This window comes from Amphiura filiformis, chromosome 3 (assembly GCF_039555335.1).
Source record: "Amphiura filiformis chromosome 3, Afil_fr2py, whole genome shotgun sequence".
Taxonomy (NCBI): domain Eukaryota; kingdom Metazoa; phylum Echinodermata; class Ophiuroidea; order Amphilepidida; family Amphiuridae; genus Amphiura; species Amphiura filiformis.
In genome coordinates this window covers 817,943-825,456 of record NC_092630.1, presented here as the reverse complement: position 1 = coordinate 825,456, position 7,514 = coordinate 817,943, and positions in this window count along the sequence as shown.

The following is a 7,514-nucleotide window of genomic DNA, read 5'->3' as shown; positions in this document are numbered from 1 at the left end:
TGTTTCCTGGTTGTCCGTCCGTCCGTCCATCCGTCCATCCGTCCATCCGTCCATCCGTCCGTCCATCTGTCCGTCCGAGCTTGCGGGTGCAATTTCTCGTAACTGGTAAGATGTACAGTGATGCAATTTGGTGGGGGATGGTCGCTGGCGGTCTTCAAATTCCAGTAGGTTTGGTTAGTGGGTCAAGGTCACCCAAGGTCATCTAGGGGTCATCTGAGGTCAAATTAGCAAAAACCGTCGTATGGGCATGAACCTTGGTGTACAGTGATGCAATTTGGTGGAAGGATGGTCGTTGGCGGTCTTCAAATTCCAGTAGGTTTGGTTAGTGGGTCAAGGTCACCCAAGGTCATCTAGGGGTCATCTGAGGTCAAATTAGCAAAAACCGTCGTATGGGCATGAACCTTGGTGTACAGTGATGCAATTTGGTGGAGGGATGGTCGTTGGCGGTCTTCAAATTCCAGTAGGTTTGGTTAGTGGGTCAAGGTCACCCAAGGTCATCTAGGGGTCATCTGAGGTCAAATTAGCAAAAACCGTCGTATGGGCATGAACCTTGGTGGGTACTGTAAACATTTAGAACCAAATTTTTTCGAAGGTCATTTTGGGGTCATCTGGGGTCACACAGAGGTCATCTGAGGTCAAATAACTTAAAACTGTCGTATGGGCATGAAACTTGGTGGGTACAGTCAACATTTAGAGTTAAATTTTTGGAAGGTCATTTTGGGGTCATCCGGGGTCATGAGGTCAAATAACTTAAAACTGTCGTATGGGCATGAAACTTGGTGGATACAGTCAACATTTAAAGTTAAATTTTTGGATGGACATTTTGGGGTCATCTGGGTTCACACAGGGGTCATCTGAGGTCAAATTACTAAAAACCGTCGTATGGGCATGAAACTTGGTTGGGTACATTCAACATGATACGCCTCAAGGTGGAGGCATTGTGGCCGACGCTTTGCGTCGAGAACCGCGCAAGCCGAGAACCGCTCTAGTTTATTTATCATATTTATCATAAGTAATCAGGCATGAGAATTTTCCTTTTTTAAAAAGAATTCATTTTTTTTCCCCCAAACTTGTGCGTTTTTATTTCTTCTTAGCCTGCTTTTGAGCATTTTTGCCATATTTTACATGCCTTTTCCTTTTTTCCCAGAATTTTCCTTTTTTTTTCCTTGAAATTAATTCTCATGCCTGATTAATGGCACTACCGTATTTAATTGAGAATTGTTCTGACTTGTATAGCATTTTCACATGGAATTGTGTCAAGACTCGTAAATCACAGGAAAACAATGCGTGCATCAGATGTCATTGGATGCAACATGGATTCCTGTAATTATTACCTTCCATGGAAAATAAAAATTCATATCATAGTACAAATAAGAAGTGCCCCCTTAAATGACCCAGGGCACTAATAGGGTCGAATATGGTATTACTGAAACGATTGTAGAAGAATCCGCTGCCATGGTACAATATAAAAAGAAATATCACTCAGATCAGGGACAAAGCATTTTATACTTCATGATAATGATGTCATTGAAAATGAAGAGGTGTTGCCAGTCTACATTATATATACTACTTACCCAGAACAGGGTCTTAGCTAGAAATCGAGGTTTGCCTGTCATTTGAATAAAAGTGCCTGTCCTAATTTGCCAGACTTCTGCAGCCCATTGGGGGTTCAGAGAGTTCAAATTTGTGTTGCTTTGGCCTTGTTTTGCAAATCTGGTCTACTTCTTCTTCTTAGCGTGTCCACGGCACAAGATTAATCTGGTCTACTAAAAAGGTCAATAGCCTTTCTCAACACCTATAAAATAGCATCTGTCAAAAGCATTAAACTCCCTGTCTAAAATGACGGGCAGGTGGACGGTTGGCTAGCTAAGACTGACCCAGAGTCCGATTATCAAATTCAATTCCTGCAGTTTGAGTTCCATGTGTTGGCATAATGAGCATCTGGGGTGCAATGTTCTCAAAGCAGGCCTCCTGAAACAGACATGCATGGTGCTAAAAAGACGACCTTTGAAAAATGCATGTAAAAAGTAGAGCTCACCAGCTGAATCACACTGCACAGAGGAAGGCAACATGAGCATGTAGAAACATTGGAGAGCATTATATACATCTTACCCAATTCTTTTGCAACGCCTTTGAGTCATTGTCATCAGATACATACCTATATGCTTGCATACATGAGCTTTTGTATTGTGCCACTCCATCATGAGTCACACATACAAGGCTCCCATCATCAATACAATTTTGTGGTCCATATGATAAAAATATACAACATGTATCCAATTAACTTCCACTGTAAAGACTGTTTGATCCATTTGAAATACATTCCAACCTCATCTTATCCATCCATGATGGCCAATAAAGGTCCATTCATACTACGCTGCACTTGCGTTGCGTTCCCAATATATCGATCACTTTTTGCCGGAACTCGGTGCATTTTCAAGTTAAAATGTATTTAACATTATTGTGATACCGCATTGCAGTATTTTGCAGTAGGATGCAATGCAGTAACGCATCGTACCACAAAGTAATTGCGGGATAGTATGAACGGACCTTAACCCCCTGAGCACTACCTGCCGATCTAACATTGCCTCTGATTGGTCAATTACATGATATCTTCAATTTAATCACCAATCAGAATGTGAGCTTTGCAAATAATTCACCCCAATTTTTTTGTGTGGTGAAATTATTCTAACAATGTTTGCTGATTGGGCCAATTGATAATGAAAACTTCTTTTTGGCCAATCGACAAGTAGTTCTCACGGGGTTAAGACTAAAAAGTGAAAAATCCAGATGAAATGAATTATGTGTAATTTTGCATTGGAGTGTGCATTGCTATGTCTTGAGGTGCTATATATATAATTGGGCTGCTAAAGATTACTCGCTATGCGATTTATAATAACACTGAAAGATGCTATTTGAGTGCAGTACATAGATCATGCTTCAGACCATGAAATTAAAGGCATCAAAGCATTCAAAACATGTTTTGCTGTGAAGATCACACAGCCGAATAACAGAGATCGGTATAAGCATGATAAGAGAGGGCCGGATAAGAGAGGTTGGGATGTACTGGAAATAAGTATTATGTTAAGACTAGGTGGAGGGGATGCACAATTAGAAGGAATGTCTGGCTTACCCATGTGAGGGTGCATATCTGAAGTCTATGGCAGCTATTAATGCACAATAAAAAAAAAGAGCGACCTGTTTTTTTGCTGAAATCGTAATACCTGGTTTGTCAAATTCGATAAGCCGTGTTTCTCGGCTGTTAAACTAGGTTTATCAAAAACCTTGCTTTTTAAATCGATTACTGGTTTTTCAAATTCTATAAACAAGGTTTTTGAGAAAAAAAAACCAAGTTTTTGAAAAAATTTTGCTTCTCAAATCAAGAAATTTTCAAATCGGTAAACCAGGTTTATCGATCAAAAGCCCTGTTTATTGGTGAAAAACTAGGTTTCTCTATTTTTTTGTGCGAAATATCATATGAGCCATTAGATATCCACAATAGATGCCTTGTGACGTCATCTGCATGGTACATCCACTGCATCTCTTAACTGAGACTCATAAATAGTTTCAGGAAATTAGCAGTTGATTTTGGCCATCAGTTGGATCCAGTGTATTAGCATTAGGAGGTTACAGTCTCTTAATTATACATGGGTACAAACAAATGTTTGTGTTTGTAGAAAATTGCCTTGTGTGACATGCATATGTATATGAAGCACAAGTAAAATATCATGTACTGCAGTAATTTCAAATAAATCATGGCCATTGTGGATCGGACCTGTCACATGTAGTATACTAAGCGTGTACCGTTGAGTACACAAATGTGGTTGTAACATTACATTTATAAAGCACATAAGACCAGGTTTTCAATGCGCTGTACAGCAGGTGAAAAGCTGTAGATGGTTGTACCTTGTTTTATTAGATAGTAGATATTTAAATGTAGAGTACATTGTTGGACTAATTTGATTATTTTCACAACATGTATTTGTCAATGTTGAGATTGAGTCATGGTCTTTCAAATATAACATAGTATGTGAAATCTCTCTGCAGGCGGCAATATCCCATCATGCATTTCTCATGATTGCGATCATGTAGGATATAGGAAGTGATGGTGTACAATGAGATAATCAAGTTTGTTGTTTCCCTTGTCTAGATGACATGTCATATCTTTCTGTAGATTGATTCTGTGTAATGTTCCAGCTGAGCAGTTAACTCAATATCCCATCATGCCCGATGGTGAGTGCATGTGCTACAGGCTCTGTTTAGCCACCGTGCATGCTGCCACCTGAAAGATACATGCATGTGAGGGGAATGTTGTGTACTTGAAGAATGATATGAGGGCAATTTTAACTTTCACAAACTAACTTTAAAAGTTGTAAACAGAAACAAGGAAACAACTCGAAGTAAGCTCAACATAAAGATACCAAATTGGTAAACATTAGCTGTGGTTCTCTAAAAACATATGGCTTTTGACTTTGCACTTCCTAGTGAACTTTCTACAGAACTTTGCAGATGAAACAGTTAATGAAACTATTTATTTTACATGTATGCATCACATCTGTTTTGCATGTATTTTGATCCTGATTTGAGATGTTACTTCATCTTAAGCATGCCATCCATTTTACTTGAACATCTATCTTTAAGGTTGCTACCACATCATTTTTGTCTTGCGATATTTTGTTTCATCTGGTGTACAAGCCTTTTTGCAATGGATTATGGCCACACACAGCAATTGAATGACAAAGGAACTGTGCACATCACAGGCATGTTGCATGATGTATTGCACAATTAAGTTGTCTTCAGGTCCCTGGGTGGCTAAATGTGTGAAAGGAGGATGGTTTAGTTGAAAGCCTAGTCCGACATGCCGTTGTTTTACCTCTGAAAGTGAAGATTTTGGTTAACAAAGGAAAAGTTTTATTATATTGGATGTGAAATATTCAGGTTGAAATGTTGAAAATGGTTGAAAACTTGTGTTGTTTTTAATGTGCAAAAGTATAGACCACTTGGCATGTGACGTCATTGCCCGGCAGTATGCGTGCGCATTATGACAATTTCCATTGTGCAGTGTGCGTACGCATCGTAGTTTGCTGAGGGCATGTGCATTTTAAATCGCCCACCACATTTCATATAGTACAAGAAAGCCATTGAAGAGTGTGGTGGCTCGGTCAAGCATATTGACAGACGAGTCCCTCGCCTTTGTTGATAAACAGTGATGTCAAGTGGTCTATATGTTGAGCATAAAATGTTTGCATGAGTGAAAATTTTTGCAAACTTTGTGAGTGACATGATTCGGGAAATGTTTGAGCTCACAAAGGTTTTTTCCTATAGGCCTATAAGAAAAAGTATCAATTTTGCGAAGATTACATGCTGCAAAAATTATGGTCATTTTAAAATTGTGAACATTTTGTACCACAAAAATCATGTGCTTTACTGTATCCTCGACCAGAGTATCCATAGGTTAATGCAAATTAAAAAAAAATCATCCCCACAAATATTAAATTTTGTTTCTTCCATTAGGGACATTTGTTGATTTTGACTACTGGATACTTGTTAGATAATTAATTTAAGACTATTCTTTCAATAAGATATTAATTTAAAGTGAAAATCATCTATTTTTTAAAAATATATCTGTCAAAATCAAAAAAATGTGACCCTAATTTTCAGGATTTAGGGTCAGTTGCTGAGGGCAACACAACATTTTATTTTTATTTGGCCTAATGTAGAAAAGTTTTTTGTCCCTTAAATGAACTCCACATGCAGAGAATTATAAAGGAGATAGGATGTGGTGAAATGAGACCATCCTCCTTAATTGGAATTGATACCATATCTTTATTTATAACCAGTCTCTTCCCTCTAAGACTACTTAGGTTATGATGTGGGCTGATCACTACATATCCACAGTACACAGCAATGACCATGCTAGTAATGTACATCCAAAGAAGGGTCTAGTTAGATATTAGTCCTCAGATTGCATTATTAGTTGGGCAAAAAAAGTTTGCTTCAGGCTCCTTTGGCCAAAACCCTAATCGCTGTGCATTTTGGCTTGTTTTAAGTCAATAAAGGGTATAATATATGCAGCCAATTTGTAATTTTTTTCTTGACAATTAAAAAAAAGCCCCTCAAAAACATGAAGACAAAAAATCGCTAAAATTGGACTTACAAAACCCATGCATGCAGGAAGCCGAGACAAACCTCATTTTAATTGCTTTGTAATGGTATTAGATAATTAATGAAGCATATTTTTACTTGTTTTTTTTACAGGTATAACAAGAGATCCTCCGCCCGTACCACCATCACATTGAGATAGAACGCCCTCTATGCATCTATGTCATCGTTCCATAGGTCACACCATATAGCAGCTGCGTGCCAGGCAGTCTCTTACACAGTCATCAGTTTGGTTGCTGCAGAGATTTATACATGCATTGGCAAGGGGAACAGGAAGGTGTTGTAAGAGTAAGAGAGTATGTTATTATATGATGAGAGCATTATTGTCTGCGCTACAGAACTCAGAATCATGTATGTATGCAGGCTACAATGCACATGTTAACTTTGAGTGTGCACCAAGAAAGTCGACTTGAGTTTTATTTTATTTTAGTACTCAAGAGTTGACCTCTTGACACAGTCAATGTTATGTGTAGTGCAACAGAAGAAAAGCAGAAAACGTCAGGTTTTTTGATACAACCATGACACTGTGTTTTCATGTATGGCTGCAATGGGCTTACCATCTGGCTGGAATGAGATTATTCTATATATTTGTCAGTTGGTAAGGCTATTGAAACCCTACACAGTCGCAGTGTTTAATGCTAATGGGAAGAGGACACTAACAAGCTTTAACCTATAAAAGTGTACAATGTTTAGTCAGTTGTACTATTTACTAAACACTCTCAACAGCATTTTGTCAGATGCACAAAACTGGCTACATAAAGTATATGCGTACCTGTAATGAAAATAACCAAAATGAGCAAACAGTGTTACAGGTTATAGGAAAAGTGATTTATACCTCTTATCCAATGCTTTAGGTGAGTTTTACTTTAGACAATTAGGCAATAACATTCTTGCATTAAATCTGATGTTGCTAATTGATCCTAACCCCATGAGAACTACCTGCCTATTGGTCAAAAAGAAGTTTTCATTATCAATTGGACCAATCAGCAACATTGTTAGAATAATTTCACCACACAAAAAAATTGGGGTGAATTATTTGCAAAGCTCCATTCTGATTGGTGATTAAATTGAAGATATCATGTAATTGACCAATCAGAGGCAATGTTAGATCGGCAGGTAGTGCTCAGGGGATTAAGCCTGTGTGTGCAACGCATCTAAAGTATGCTATGTACGCTGCTGTATAAATCTTAAAGTTTGCTTACAATGGATGGGCTCAGGAATTTACATGTTTGGGGACTCTTAATGCAATACCATTTCTTGATTTAATGTATATTAGTATGCTTTGTTAAGGGCTCGGTCACCCACCTTTGAACAGTATTTTTGTGGGATTTGAGAGCACATCAGACACCAAA